Source organism: Megalops cyprinoides, chromosome 1 (assembly GCF_013368585.1).
Source record: "Megalops cyprinoides isolate fMegCyp1 chromosome 1, fMegCyp1.pri, whole genome shotgun sequence".
Taxonomy (NCBI): domain Eukaryota; kingdom Metazoa; phylum Chordata; class Actinopteri; order Elopiformes; family Megalopidae; genus Megalops; species Megalops cyprinoides.
Genome location: NC_050583.1, coordinates 71,755,440 through 71,772,264, shown reverse-complemented (window position 1 = coordinate 71,772,264; position 16,825 = coordinate 71,755,440). Strand labels below are relative to the sequence as shown.

Sequence of the window (16,825 nt, the reverse complement as noted above, 5' to 3'; positions counted from 1 at the left end):
CACTCCCCATCCAGTCTGACTGAGCTTGAGAGGATCTACCAAGAAGAATGTGAGAACCTTCCCAAATCTAGGTGCGCAAAACCTGTAGAGACTTACCCAAGAAGACTCGAAGCTGTGACTACCAAAGGTGCTTCTACAAAGTACTGAATGAAGGGTCTGAATATTTATGGAAATGACATTTCTGTTTTTGATTTTTTAATTTGCAAAAACATGTAAACGTTTTTGCTTTGTCATTGTGCGTAGACTGACAGCCAAAGGAATACATTTAATCTGTTTTAGATTATGTCTATAACACAACATAGTGTGCAAAAAGTAAAGCAGTCTGAATATTTTCTGAAGCCACTGTATATTTATTCTCTTTCATATTGATTAAGAATGCATCACAAAGCATGGTCATTTTTTTTCCTCTGCTCTGTGGAAAATATTTTTGGTGTGATAAAATGAGATATATTTTTTTTGCATTCACGAGACAGTGGCTGGTTTACTTAACTCAAAAGTTAATTACATGTGTATGCTATGTTGTCTCTGACAGGTTATTGTCCAATAGTGATGGTCAGTGACTGCTAACTTGCTTGATATCTTTGTTGTTTGGATTGCAGGGCTCCATGGTTGAGACCAGAATAAGATATTGACAAAGGTTTCACAAAAGAATACAAGAGCATAGAGTAATAATGTGGTTAGCTAGCTGAGCTGCTTGTTCTCACAAGAAAGGCTCATATCTAGTGGAATACCTATGTAGCCAGCTGACACCAATGTGTGTAGATGCCTTGACACACTATCCTGCATAAAGAAAAAAACGTCATCTCCAAAATGTTGTGTCAATGCGGGCCATTGTGTTACATACACACTGACTGTGCCAATTTGGGGACCTATAAAACATGGATATATTTGAAGAGAGGCTATTCAAGGAGGTTTGGTGGTACTGGAAACGTCATAACTCCTGTCTGTAAGATTACAAAGATAGACAAATGGCAAGCAACTGACAGAGACAAACTACTCAAACCCTGGGCATAGAAGAAACAAAATGTGAGAACCTGTGAGGTATGTTTGTGGAAGCTAAAAAAAGATGAGTTAAGTAAACAATTTTATTTTATTCTTAAATATTTTTTTTTATCATTGTGCAGGTTGTATCCTACCAAGATTCAGAATGCATTAATGAACTTATGAATTAAGTCTGTAACAAAAGTGAAAATAAATTTGAAAATAAATACTGTAAGGTTCAGGCAGGTACTGGATGACTTCAAGGAGAGCAATGTATCAAGTGGAACAATAGCCAATCACATACCACAGCAATTTACTCTGAAGACATTGAACACTTGTGGGCGTTTTAATTTTCAGTAGTTACATGATGTTAAAACGTTAACGTTAAACAGTGTCTGTGAAAAAATATTTTGTATCAATGTAGCTAGTATGCCAAGTTAGGTTTGGACATTTTTGCAGTAGTTATCTAATCAAGAAGGTACTGTATTGTGTCTTTGCCTATGTACTGTCTATATAATAACTTTACTGTTACGATACAAGACAATGTGTGCTTGGCTGTGTGTCACTGCACAAACATTAACTTTAGACTAGCATTGTGCTTTACCAGTAATTCTTCATTTTATAGGCTTATAATAGCATACATATTCGTGGCTTTATTCAGCTTATACCATAGCTACTTGCAACAGAAATAATGTTAAGTAAGCATTGTTTTTTTGGGTATAACCAGAATGTTCAGTTGAAATACAAATATTTAACCAAGTAAGGTATAATCCATATACATATTTATAAATTTCTGCATGATTTTGCATGTTTTTTCTCTTTCTTCTGTCCAACATGGTGTAAGAGAGAATAAATTGAACAATGAAATTGTTATAGTTGGGGATCTAAACTGGGACTGGTTGATGCCTGTGTCAGATGCTTTTAAAAGACAATGTGATTCTATGAATCTGACACAAATAATTAATTCACCTACTAGGCCTAACCCCAAATGTCCCGAGAAATCTTCTCTTATTGATTTAATTTTAACAAATGTTCCTTTTAAATATTCTGCTTTTGGTGTTTTTCCCAATGATGTAAGTGATCACCGTGTTATAGCAGCTATCAGAGATGTTAAGGTCCCTAAGTGCAAACCTCGTTTTGTGCAAAGAAGGAATATGAAGGTATTTGTCAAGCAGGGCTTTTTGCATGATTTATTTTATTTTGATTGGCACAGAATTGCCCTTATTGATGAAGTTGAATCAGCCTGGAATTTTTTCCAAGACAGCTTTTTAAAAATTTGGAATAAGCATGCTCCCTTTCGCAAGTATAGAATTAAGGGGCAGGACAACCCCTGGTTCACAACACAGCTCTCGAGTATGCTCCATGAACGTAACACAGCCTGGGCAAAGGCAAGGAAGTCTGGTGCTCAGGCTGATTGGCTTATCTTTAGACAGTTAAGAAATAAATGTACGTCTCTTATTAGGAAGGCCAAATCTGAGTTTTATCTATCTGTAACTACAGAAAACTTAAACAATCCACAAAGATTCTGGAAAACTATTAAATCTTTGTCACCCTGTCATAACTCTAATAATATACCATCCTCTATAATCAAGGACTCTATTATTGTGTCTGATAGGTCAGAAATGTAGAACTGTTTTAATGAGCATTTTATATCCTCTGGGTTTTTATTTGAATCTGTCGTGACTTTCCCTGTTGTGGAACCTGAGATCTGTATTGACAATGTTGCTCGTGTTGATCAAACATTTTGTTTTACTCCCTTTTCTGTTGCTGAGGTTCACAAAGCCCTAAAGCAGTTGAACCCACACAAACCGGCTGGCCCGGATCACCTGGAACCAGGTTTCGTAAAATTAGCAGCAGACTATATAGCTGAACCTCTGACACATCTTTTCAATCTTACTTTGGTTTCTAATAAAATCCCTAAGGTCTGGAAGGCTGCTTATGTTCTCCCCCTGTTAAAAGGGGGAGATCCTACACTGCTGAACAATTACAGACGAATCTCAAAACTTTCAGTTTTAGCAAAGGTTCTGGAAACTCTGGTAAGTGACCAGATTAAGGAGTATTTATATACAAATGATATTTTATCTAAATATCAGTCAGGATTCAGAAAAAAAACATAGCACTGTAACTGCTGCCTTGAAGGTGGTTAATGACATAATAGAAGCTCAGGATAATAAGCAGCATTGTGTGTCTCTGTTTATTGATTTATCAAAGGCATTTGACACAGTGGATCATGACATTTTGAAGCAACGCCTTTTTAACATTGGGTTCTCCGATCCTACAATAAGTTGGTTTGTCAACTACCTTGCAGAGAGGACTCAGTGTGTACAATGTGATGGCCTTACATCTGACGTACTTACAGTTAGTAAGGGAGTCCCACAGGGTTCAGTTCTGGGTCCACTTTTATTTAAAATTTATATTAAATGTTTGGGATCGAATGTAAATAATGCAAATTTCCATTTCTATGCTGATGACACAATTATCTATTGCTGTGCTCTCACTGTAAAAAAGGCTCTGGAGTACCTGTAAGCTGCTTTTAATTTAGTGCAGGCTCAGCTTTGTCAACTGAAGCTTGTCTTAAACCCAGATAAAACTAAAATCATGGTTTTTTCAAGCTATGCAACTATGTTGCAACTTATGTGAGTCTGCATTTGCATGTATGTGCATGAGCACATGTCCAGCTTTTGTATCTGTCTTACAGGGATGGGCATATCGATACCAAAATATCGATATTTCGATCCTGATGGTTCAGTTTTAAGGATCGATCCTCATATTAAAAAAATCGATAACAGGTAATGCTTTAAACGTCTGATTTCATTCATTTAATTTCATAGTATTTTTGCTCATTTTTTTTGAATGGTTAGTTTGGATAGGAACTACTTTTCCTTCCACTTTCTCACTCAGCTCCCAACAACGGCTGTAATAAGGCACACACAGAAGCAGACAGTAGACATCTACTGTTAGATGTAGGCTATGTGAAGCTATAAGCCTATATAGGACACATTTTCAAAAAGAAAAACAAATATGTTTTAAAGCCACATCTTGCTGATATCTGAAGAGAAAAGGCCATCTGCAATGAATATTACTCTTTTATGAGTCATCATTAGCACACTTTTATCGAATGGTGGATATTAAGAGATTTTGGAATGGCTGTAGTTTTATTCAAAATGTGTCATTAAGTAGGCCTATTCTAACTGTATGTGGCTACTTGGAGAAACTAGGCCTAGGCCTATTTAAGTTTTTATGAAAGGTTTAGTGGCACATAAAGATTAAACTACATGTAGTAGTTTAAGACGCCTTGGAGAGATGATATGCAAGGACCTCCAGCCTATTTCAGTTGTAGAGGACAGGGGTTTCATTGCATTTGTGAAGACTCTCGACCCATGCTATAAAATCCCAAGCCACAAACGGCTAGTGGAAGGGATCACAGACATGTACAAAAACTGTCAAAATGAAGTAAAGGCAGCTTTACAGCGTGCGAACAGCGTGGTTCTGACCACAGATATGTGAACATCGAGGTCCACAGAGGCCTATTTGGCCGTAACATGTTATTTTGTGAATAACTGGCAAATGGAAGAATTTCTTTTAGAAACCTGTTGTTTCCATGAACAACACACAGCTGTCAACATTAATTTAGAGCTAAAAAGAATCACAGATGAATGGGGCATAACTCAGAAGGTGCTAGCAGTTGTCACAGACAATGGTCCCAATGTTGTCTCTGCAGTACACAAGGCTGGGTGGAAGCACTACCCCTGTTTCGCCCATACCTTGAACTTGGTAGTCAAAGATGCCATTAAAGCTGTCCCTGCAATTGTTCAGCTCTTGGAAAAATGCAGAATCATTGTATCATTTTTCCACCACAGCACGAAAGCCACGCAGAAACTCAGACAAACAGAAGCAGCTGAATGTGGCAGAGCATAAACTGGTTCAGTCAGTAGAAACAAGGTGGAATTCTGCATTCTATATGTTGGACAGACTTCAGGAGCAGAGGGAAGCAGTCATCACCGCACTTTGTGTACTTGGAAAGAATGCCCTCTGCTTAAGCACTGAAGAGCTGGACTTGATCCAGCCAACCATTGAGGCCCTGAGACTGAGGCAACACAAGAAACTTCTGCAGCAAAATATGTGTCCATGTCGAAGGTGATCCCTCTTGTTTCTCTAGTTTTGAGAGCAGCTGCAGCCACGGAGTGTCAAGGCAACACACTTTCCAGAGAACTGTTACAGCAGCGCCAACGGTGATTCCGTGGCATTGAGACGTTTCACAGTCTTGCTGCTTGCATGTTCCTAGACATCCATTTTAAAAACCTTGCATTTTGCAGCCAAGACAACATGGAAAATGTAAAAAGACAAATTCTGACAGAAATGCAAGAAATTCATGAGCCTATGTCACAAGCACCATGCACTGCCTCCACGTCTGTGCCAAGTTCTGCCTCTCCAGTGTCTTCTGCACTTACACAAAGCTCTACCACATCCACAGCAAAAGGAGGGTTATGGTCGCATTTTGACGCTCAAGCTCTGTCAGCCCAACAGTACCGCTCAGCAGGCACTGATGCGCTCATTGAGATGCGTCGCTACTAGAGCGTCGCTAGAGGAAAGGGTAATTCTCCGGGACCAAGACCCGTTACACTGGTGGAAAGAGCATGAACAAACTTTCCAATCCCTAAGTAGACTTGCAGCGAAATACTCGGGAATCGTTGCTTCCTCTGTCCCCGCAGAGAGTTTTTTCTGTTTTATCACTGTTTTTGTTAAATAAATGAAAAACAAAATAGAGAAGTTTGAGTTTTTAAATCATAGACTAAGTACTGTCTTAAAAGTAAGCTTTTAAATGCATTTCTTGATGTAGTATTTCCTGTATTTGTGTACACAACATGACTTTAAAAAATATCAGTATCAGGATACTAGCCCTAGTACTACTTGGTATCGGATCGAAACAAAAATCACTGGTATCGCCCATCCCTACTGTCTTATGGCTCGCTTCCCCTCCTTCTGTGTCTGACCTCCCCCTCCCTGCTATGCAGGCTGAGACACAGCAGTCACTTGACACCAGCTGTTTCTGATTGGCTCTGTTGCAGCAATTTAAATGTTAACTGTCAAACTGGTCAGAGTGAGGGGATACCATTGTCAGAATCTGTTCAAGGAGAATCTGTTCAAGGAGAAATGGCTGTGTAAAAAAAAAAAAAAAAGCCAGGAGTAAAACCCTACCGCTGTTTGCTAATATACTTATCTTATATATCATTATACTTCCTATAATGGGGTGAATTTGTAGGCGGAGTTAGAGCTAGAAGAAGAAGAATAATAATAAGCCACACAAGAACATTAGTGTGCTTGCCAAAGGGCTACCAGACTAATAAGCCACACAAGAACTGTAGTGTGCTTGCTAATGATAATAATAATAATAATAATAATAATAATAATGCCACACATGAACAGTAGTGTGCTTGCCAAAGGGCAACCACACTAATTAGTAAACCAGCTGACTACACTGACCAGCAGAGCTAGCTAAGTTATAAGAAGGAGCTAGACTAATTAAAACTAACTAGGTTAGGGATGCACGATGATATGGGCACAACATCGGTATTGGCAATAAAAACTTAAGAAGTTAATTATCGGCATTGGCAGATATGAAAATTTTTGCTGATGTGCCTGGCCGATAAGGTGACACGTTAACTATGCGAACGCGATGATGCTTAATGTTTATTATGAGCGCCAGCAACAAGCTTCAACATCTCAGATGTATAGAAGTATTTCAAAGTATCTGAAACAAATATAGCAAAATTGCTATTTGCAATGCTTGTAAAGCACCAGTGATACGAGGAGGGGTAAAATATATAGATAAGCTTCTCACTCTGGGAGGATTCTAGCTGTGTGCTGCTAAGTTTTTCTCTGCTTCTGGAGGGTGCATGAGAAAAATTTTAAATAACGCGGCTCTGGAAGCAGACGGCAATGGGAAATAAAACAAGACAACCCATGATCGCCTAGTTACTGCTTTGGGACTCGAACAGAGGGTGCCACATAATTTTTGTGCTTGTACACTTACACAACGACACTGGACAGTGAATAACGTTTTCTGTAACTTTGTTGTGTCTCTGCTCATTCAAAATAAATATTGCGGCTACATAAAGAGAATGCAATGGGAAATAAGACAGACCATTTTAGAATTACACGGCATCTATATATAAATGTATATACTATATTGGTATTGGCATTGGCCAAAATGAGTTTGAAAATATCGGCATATCGAATATCGGCAAAAATCCAAAATCGTGCATCCCTAAACTAGGTAGCTTATGACACCTACAACTTAAGCCATTCGACCCCAACATCAGTCTTGTGATGCAACAGATGTCACTTCTGTTTGTTCACTTGATTAAAAATTTAATTTATTGCTACTGTGTAAATATTAATAGAAACAGCGTTTTTCTCATGTAACCCAGAAGATAAACTGCCACAGTCCATGGTTGTGACCCAGTGGTTGAGAAATCAGCTAAGGGGACCAGTAGGGCGCAATGGTGCGCAGGGCAGAAAAACTGTCAATTTAGACCACTAACAGTCATAAATAGCTACTTAAAGATGAGTTTATACAGTCTGAGATAATTCATTTAAATTTTGTTAAATATATAAACAATGCAAACAGAGGTTCTTTCTCAACATTGCAGGATTGTGTAAGAAGAAGCCTCTTTTGAAGGCAAGTCACAAAAGAGGCAACTTGGATTTGTACCAGGACATCTTTGCCAAAATCATGGCTCTAATTTGCCTTAAAACAGCCATTCCTGCATGGCAAACCAAATGTCTGAAAGCAGTTAAAAAAAGGAAACCACACAACCCAAAGCACTTCTGCCAATATGAATAGACAAAAATCCCAGTACTTTGTTAGGAGACAGTTTTGTGGAACAGCATGGCGTTTGATCCGGAGACAAGCGATGTGTATTCGAATACAAAGCGATGCCGCTACATCCGACTGGAGCCAAACGGCGCCTCTTGATGGTAACAGTCTGCCGAACATGGGGTTCCCCATGACCATATATGGACCTCACTTCCATCTGAAGTTTGAGTTTGAACCCTACGGAGCCAATTAGGTTACAAGGCTCAGGAAAGACCCAATTAGAGAGGGAGCTGTTTAGCTATGCACAGCTCTACAAAACCAATCAGAAACAGCACCCCAGTTGGTCATTATAACTCACATGTAAATGTAACTGTATAAAAAAAAAAAAAAATACTATACTTGTTGAACTTCTGCTCAATGCTGATGTTCCCACGGCCAGCTGTGCAAATAAACCTTCCTGTCTTTTTCTACGAACATCGACTTTGCTTCTTTGTCGTAACGAAACACGTTTTGGTGTTCGGGACTTTTACTAACAACTTCATAACAAAACCAGGAGGCATCTTGTAAGTACAATCCATGCCAGATGGGTATTTTCAAAATGCTAAGAACTTTGCTGTGCAATGACATTACTCAGAAAAAAATAACAAATATGTACATTTCATATACATATGTTTTATGTTCTTTTATTTATTTTCATTTTTACATGTTTTATTAGGGGTATCAATCAAAGTGGAGGGCACTTTCTTTGTCAAAATGAATGAGGCTTTCATGATCTATAAATGAGAATTACTGACAGTGTCATTAAATTTAGCTTCCTGTATTTCAGTTTTGAATTCTGCATCCTGGAGACTTTTTTCTACAACTCAAATTCCAGGTCCAATTCATGAATGTAGGCTATGTTAAAATTGTCACCAACGCAAACATTTTACATTATATGTAAATTAGACACACTGTAGCTAGGTTAACGTTGCGTTAAAACCACAGGTTCTTGAGATTTTTGTAAGAATAGGCTACACGTGCATACAGTCAAAATAAAAGCCACTGATGTACAACACAACTAGCCAACGGCAGAAAATGAGAAGTTTTGTGGCTGTGCGAGCATGCTGACTTATAGATAAAAGATAAAAACTGGCTAAAAGTACTATACATTACTTTCCCTAAAGAAAATCATGTCAGAGGAAATGTTTCTTGCTTTACTCATTCTGTCCATTACTCTTCTTGAACGCAGTTTGTATTTTTGTAGCCACTTGATAATTTTGTATCATGACATTCATGAAACATACCACAGTGAGAGCTGAGTGTATCCTCTCATGCCTAAAGTGAATTATTACTAAATGTAAGATACATTTTTATTAAACTATCATTAATATTATTCAGGTGTGACCATTCCATAATCAAAGCCTCATACAATATTTTATCTAAAATTTTTATAACATTTTATTTTTTATTCCTTAAAACAGTGTCTCTGTGATCATATCTTAAAGTTACACTGGTTAAACTCTTTGAATTACTCTGCTTTCTATTTTAAAAGCATGCTCCTTAAATGAACAGATACTTCACCTGCTCCCCATTGCTGCTTTAAGGGCTTAGAGCATAATTACAACTACAGTTGCCACACTTGTACTGTAGTTTGTTTAATGCCATGTAGTATGCATTCTTTTAGAGTGTTATTTTTCCAAAACACCAGTTGCTAGGGTTGATAGAAGGAAGACACCAAGGATTTGCTTAATGGTTCAATAAGGAGAATATTTCAGTCAAAGGAGCATATTGCAGCTACAGCCAGCAAGTTGTGATCCAGGCTCTCATCCTGTCACATCTGGACCACTGCAACTCGCTGCTGGCTGCCCCGCTGGCATACGCCATCTGAGCGCTGCATGTTATCCAGAACGCAGCAGCCCCACTGACATTCAGCCTACCCAGGCAGGCCCATGTGACAACTCTCTTTGAGTCCCTCCACTGGTTACCAGTTGCAGCAAGGATAAAATTCAAGACCTTGTTACTAACCTTTAAGGGACTCAATGGATCAGCCCTCCGTTACATACAGGACATGATCAAGGCCTACAAGCCAGTAAGAGCGCTGCGCTCTGTTACCTCAGGTCACCTCTGTGTCCCGAAACACAAAGACAGCATCTCTCGAACCCGCCTCTTCTCAGTGCTGGCTCCACACAGGTGGAATGAGCTTCCTGCCGAGATTCGTAGAACAGACTTCCTGGGTGCCTTCAAGAGAAAGCTGAAAACCCATCTCTTCAAGCTTTCTCTAGTCTACCTTCCTCTCTGTCTATCCTATGCATAGGGCTGTGCGATATAACCAAAATCTCAAATCCCGATATAGGTCATTTTATATCCCGATAATGATACATATCACGATATAGCACATTTTCTGTAAATTCAAAGAATAAATAGTTTATATGAAATATGAAATGACCACATGGAAAGGTCTATTTCTTATTACATTTTGAATTATATAATCGCCAAATAAAAGGCACTTACTCATATTTGATTGTTTTTCTCCTTTTATTTAGAACCTTTGTGCAGATTTTCAGTTTACGCCTGGTTTCCATATCCTCCTGGGACCCGAGGAAAAAAAGTGTCATCCAATTTCTTATTTTTTGTGATTTCCTATCTATTCGGGGTTAAAAAACATATTACAATTTAGACTTTTTAAAATTTATTTTTATTTATAATTTTGCAACATGTCCACTGTAACTGGACAAAAGGATCGTTTTGTGTGAAAAGACAGAACAACCTTAAAGATTAAAAAATGAACAGATTAAGGCTGTAAAGTGATATTAAACCAAGAACAGACTCAAGTTCATTAAAAGAACATTTACAATTTTGGAATTATTTGGAATAGAATATTATTTAATATTCTGAACGCATTATCGTATGTTCATACCATTTGATGGATTCCTTTAAGCCCTTAAATGTTTATTTGAACAATGAACAGTAGTGAACCACCACAGAAAAGATACTTAATTTTTGTGATTTAGTTATTAAACCCACGCCAATCAAGTTTTGTTCTTCATTTCTTCCTCCTATTCATGTTTTACTTTTAGATGTGATAATCCTGGAAGCAATTTCTCTTTTTGGTAGCGCAGAGAAACATCTTGCATTTGGTACATCTTATGTGCGTCTTGCTTTTACAGCCCTTATTTCTGCATCTTTCTGCATGCTTGATATCCACCATCTCTGGCATGTGCGTGGCTCCTAGTCTGTGCACAGATGGCTCTGGTTGTGGGATCCGCATTTTGGTTGGTGGCTCATACTCCTCTTCACTGTCGTCATTGCTGTCATCTACCACTGGACTATCCAACAACTCTTCTGCCAAATGTAGCTTGAAGTCTAGATACTGCTTTGTGTTTCTCACTGGCCGGTGCAGAGCTTTGCTGTCAGACTTGTACTGTATCCATGCATTTGTGATGGCAACATCAAAGAAGCGAGTTATCACATGTGACGTCCATTTCTCGGTCCTGTTTGACATGAGATAAAAGCTCAACATACGGTCACATATGTCCACACCACCCATGTCATTATACTTTTTGATCACTGCTGGTCTTCTTACTTGGACCTGGGTTTTTTCTTTATTAGACCATCTGGTCCAGCTCAGGACTCTGTCTGACCACTGACACTCATGCTCCTCTCCCATCTTTATGAAGCTGCTTGTCTCCCGGCAGCTTGCACATCTTTGGGACCCGGTTCTTCATTATGGTTCCTGTTGCTGGAAAGCCCTTTTCCAGCAATGCATCCAGAAGTTCAACTGTTGTGAAGTAATGATCAAAGAACAGGTGACTTCCTGCCGGAACAGATTCAACCATGCATAGAACTGCTGCTGCTCCAACGCCCAGTCTTTGTCCCATGAATGTGTTCTTCCCTTGATAGACTTCGAAATCCAGCATCAGACCATTTGGAGAAGCAAGGACAAAGACCTTTATGCCAGTGGGGTAGGGCTTGCCTGGAACATATTGCCTGACTGGACAGCGGCCTGTAAAAGGAATGATTTGCTTATCAATGCAGACCGTCTGTGACCTTGGGAGGCTGAGACAGCCTTGCCTCACACGGTCAAGTAATGTCTGCCTTCTTTGTTTCCTCTGTTACAGCCAGGTCATCAACAATCTTGAGTGAATTTCTCAACTTGAAGAACCTATCCCTTGTCATTTTGCTGGTTATAATTGGCACTTTTGTTTTTTTCATCCAAAACATTTTACTTCTGGGATAGCCAAGACAGGCCATGTGGATTGATATGCCAAAAAAGATCTTAATTTCTTGTGGAGTAGTATTCAGGAACACTCCGTATCTCTCTCATCATCTGACAGGTCCAAATCTGAATCTCCCTCAACAATCTTGTGTCATTAAGTAGGGGAGCACGGGGAACAACCTAACGCAGGGCAAAATGTAACTTGGACTTTTTATGTTATATACAAGGTCAAGCAGCGTGTGCTCCTCGCCACATTACCACATTTCCTAGCCACGGTCTCCAGCGAAAATTCAGAAAGATTTGTCAGCGTTTTGAGGAAATCTGTGCCAAAGAGTGTTTTCAAGGCATGCAAGTAATTTTTTTCATTACAAGTGTTTTTCAGTTACTGAGCTGTGTGTGTAAATCACAAAATCCAACCATTACTTTAATCACCATCTTGTTGCCGTTTTGAAACGTGACGAGTTCACAGCAAGTACTAGCTAGGCATAAGTACAGCCTCCATACTGCGGGGTTAGTTGTTAGATGGTGTTACAACTAAGCCACCTTTCGTAAACAATGACAAGAAGTTATTTCTCTCTCGTATAAAATAAAAACAACTAATTTCATGTAACTTTTTTATCCACAGAATGAGACATCAAATAAGAAAAAAAAAATCTATCGATTGATCTGTCTGTCTGTCATATAGATAGATAATATATAATGCAATATGGTTAGAAAATATATTTGTTTCATACAGTATAGAATTATATTGAATTAGTTTGCAAAAATTAGTTTGCACAAATTCATCAGACTTTTCTAGCAAGTGTTACAACTAACCCTCTGTCTGTTACAATTAACCCCACCCATGGGGTAAGGTGTAACATTGCACCTCCCGCCATTTTCGGTGGAATTGTACATGAACGGTAGGTGCTAGAAACAAAGTTCAAGTGTTCGTTTGTAGCAGAGATGTATATGTTGCTTGTATAAAAACATGATCATTCCAACTTAATTTTTTTTTAATTATTTCGCAAAAACCAAAATGTGTTAGGTTGTGCCCCGCACTCCCCTACATTAAAATGGTCCTGGTGTCCACTATAATGGACATTCATAAAAGGGCTATTATTTCAAAACACAAATAATTTAGCTGCTTTTAGAATTAAATATATCATTCCTGACGTTTTAATAAACAAGAACATATCTGATAATCATAGTAAAAAAAATATTCAACAATATTTGACTTACTTCTCCTCTTTCTATAAAATGTGCGTGTTCCTATGCCGGCCATTTTGAATCTAAAAAAAGAGGAAGTTCCCAGCATTCCAGCCTATCAAACTGCATATCAGTAGAAAGGCCAGGATGTCCTCTTTACAACACAACAGGAATTAATTGAGTAGCTCAAAAATGTAAAAGGAGATGCATGTGAACAGAATGTCTAGTACAGAGGACACAAATCACTAGGTTGGGTCTCAGGAAGCTCTGTGTTCATATGCGAGTCAACCAGAAGTCCATTCATTCCTATGGGAACCTCCGTGATCTCCGATGTGTTTGCGAAACTCCTCCTTCCGTTTTTTTAGGTCCAGAATTTGCCTTCGAGCGCGTTGAAAAAACTGAACTTTTGCCGCGGATTTCAGAAAGACTTTATGCACTGTGTGCCAGGAAATTAATGGCATTGGAAAAACGAATTAGCTAACAGGCTATTTCCTTCAATTTGTATCCTATTATACTTTGTATGCCTGTGAGCAGAAACTAGAAAGAAGGGTTAAGAGAGTACAGGAGACTGCGGGAGGGGTACACAGCTGTGAGATACCTGTATGCCAAGTAAGGCCTGTTGTGGGGCTGTTAATGAGAGTTGGACACTGTCCGAGCGCTGCTCGCAGGATGGACCCTGAGTGTAAGATAAAAGAGTTGAACTCTAAAAAAGGGGGGTCACAAACAGGGATTCTTTATGGAATATAGCCAAGGCAGAGCAGGTCAAGAAAGGACAGTTATTTTTTATAGATTGGATATGCGCAGTCTTGGAGATAATAGTATACAGCCAAGGCAGGGTAATTATTTTTAATTAGACAGGTGTGATCTTGGAAAATAGTGTACAGAATGTGTGTTATGAAACTGAAGGAGGGGGTCTGAGTCTAAGCTCCAGGAGGGGCTAAGGGAATAAGCATAAAAAGGGAGATGCATTTGGGGATTGGGCTGACTGCTTGCCAGACTGCTTAGGGGACTGCTTGGGGTTATGACTGATGACGCTACTGCTCCGCGCCGACCAGCTCAGTTTACTGTATGTGATTTTGAACCATGTACAATAAACCTTTTGCATCAGACTTTGAGGAATATTTTGTATTAATTTTTGGAGATTGTTCATTTTTGCATTTGATATAGCTTCCTTGCGGTGCATTAGCAGATAACAGCGGGGAGTGGTGAGGTCACCACACATTCATTCCATGATGACACCTACATGAGTGAGAGTTCCATCTCCTTTCCCTTGCGTTGAATATTAGAGGGAATATTGCATATGTTATACTACTGAATTACGGACACTAGCGTTTACACTGCAAAAGATACGCGGTCAAATGCGTCCCAGACCACCTCGGCAAGTGGTTTGAGTGATCGGATCACAATGCGTCTTGGTGGTCGTTTACACTTATATTTAGCGCTGTCCACTTGTGATTCGATCGCCCACGACGCATTTTAAAACCAAGTGTAAACAGGGCCTTTTAGGCTACGTTCACACCGTCAGTGTAAAGTGACCCAATTCCGATATTTTGCTCACATGTGACACAGTTCGGATGTGTTAAATGAACGTGTAAACAGGAAAAAAGCACATGGGATCGGATATTTTCAGATCAGATTCAGGCCTCCTCCATATGTGGAAATAAATCAGATATGAAGCGGGTATGTGCCAATGTGACTGTCGTCTCAACAGCCAGATCGGATATTCTCTAGCATTGCGTTTCGTACGTCATTAAACCGCGACAATCTTGTACTTTTTTGCTGTGTAATGACGTAGGCCTGTTATCAGATGCACGCATTCACTGTCTATTGATGCACCCTCGGATGATGTTTTGCAGCTCATCATGTTGTGACAGTTTGATGTACTCACGCCACAACTTGTCTCGCACGACCTGGCAAAACTCGTGGACTATCAGACACACTGATGCGCTGCTTATACCAAACAGATGCGCCAGTGTGCGACAGCCCGCTCCTGTCGCAAGTCACCACAGTGCAACCCCAACGCGCATCTGCACTGGGATGGCCCGACGAAAAACCGTATCCTCGTAGGAGAGGCTTGGTGATAACCGTTCGCACAACATGTCGAACGTTTGTTTACCCATCCTGAAGTCAGTGAGCCACTGGTCTTGGTCGAAGTCCGCGACAACTCGTTCCGACCAGTCCCTAGTCCTCTCCCGCACCCAAACTTCTCTTTTAATAGCTGTAGCAGCAATAATTGCCGCGTAAGAACAGGCTGCAATAACAGCCTTTTTCCTTCTACGCAGAATATAGCCAATGTTTTGTGGACGCCTCATGCTTCGTAGTGCTAACATCAAGCCTATATTGGTCGCGTCCATTTTCGCACAGTGTACAGTGCTTGATTTTGGTAACCAAACCATCGTTTACGCATGCGGGTCGTTTCAGATATTAGCAAGTGTAAACACGCGTATCGGATATAGGTCACTTTTGAAAGTAGATGTAAACATACGGTAAAAAAAAAAAAAAAAATCGGATATAGGCAAAAAATCAGAACTGGGTATTACGACCTGCGGTGTGAACGTAGCCATAGTAACCGAGATGATTTTGACAAAATGACAGTAAAGATAAAGAGATGCTTCGGAGTGAGAGAACGGCACATATGCCATTCACTTCCATTCTAGACAACAGTCCTTACTACCCAACATCCACTGCGCGAGCGAACCAGGAAGAAAGAGAAAGCGATTATTGTCCCGCTGATGTTATGGTATTAACGTTCACTAACGAGCTAGCGATAAAGCTAAAATTCCTCTCGGTCAACGATCCCACTCCAAATTCGTTTCCCGTAAAAGTCTGACGTTAGCTCGTTATGTGCACCTTGGAAACCAGGCGACGGGTTAGGTACCCCCACTGCCACGAATGGAATGCGAAACCATATTCCTGACTGTTTTTAAGACACTTTCCAGAAACATGCTAGTTCACGAACATGGTCAGACATTTCCACATCATATAACTAGTCAGGTAGTCTAACGTTACCCATCTTAAATGACTGCCGTGAACTTAAGGACATGCACCAGCGACCTTGTTTAAAACAGTTTTCAAAGCTAATGTAATAGCCATAACTATGTGAATAGATGCGCGCTACCATCGTTTATGATACAATAGACAATGGACGAAACATTTAGTTTTATGTCGATGTTTCTGCGGTAAACAGAAGCACTGCTCTCTGCTGTGCAACAGCTGCGCAATACATATTTGCATTATAAATTCCAAATATAATAAGAGAAGCGAATTATTTCACTTACAGATGAATTCAGACGTATCCTCTATGCAGTGGAGGTGTCGTCAACAATGCCTTCTTAAAATTGTCCCCAAATTTTAAGGCTAGAGAAGATAAATTAGCTAACGATACCAGGAAATTCAAGCTCCGCCCAGCTAAGAGACTAGTGTCAAGATGCAACGATAAGTACTTCCAGGTTACCGTTTTTGCGAAATACGTCAAAATAAAAGTTTCATTTACACAGGAAATAAGAGTAATGCTTCAATTATTACTTTTAAATTACGTTTAATATTACTATCAATATTTTCAAATATTGCCTTTTAATGTTAAACAAACAATGACCTTTATTAAATACAATATACAAGAATGATATTGTAAAGACCACACT

General features: G+C 39.4%; 1 protein-coding gene across 2 annotated transcripts in view; it reads right to left on the bottom strand.

Moving 5' to 3' along the window:
• Positions 1-16,581, bottom strand: part of abcc10 (ATP-binding cassette, sub-family C (CFTR/MRP), member 10) — a 72,638-nt gene extending 56,057 nt beyond the window's left edge. For both annotated transcript variants that reach the window (XM_036532975.1, XM_036534547.1), the window contains exon 1: positions 16,463-16,581. The gene's annotated coding sequence lies outside the window, so the exon portion shown is untranslated. The remainder of the gene's footprint in view (positions 1-16,462) is intronic.
• Positions 16,582-16,825: the final 244 nt, after the last annotated feature.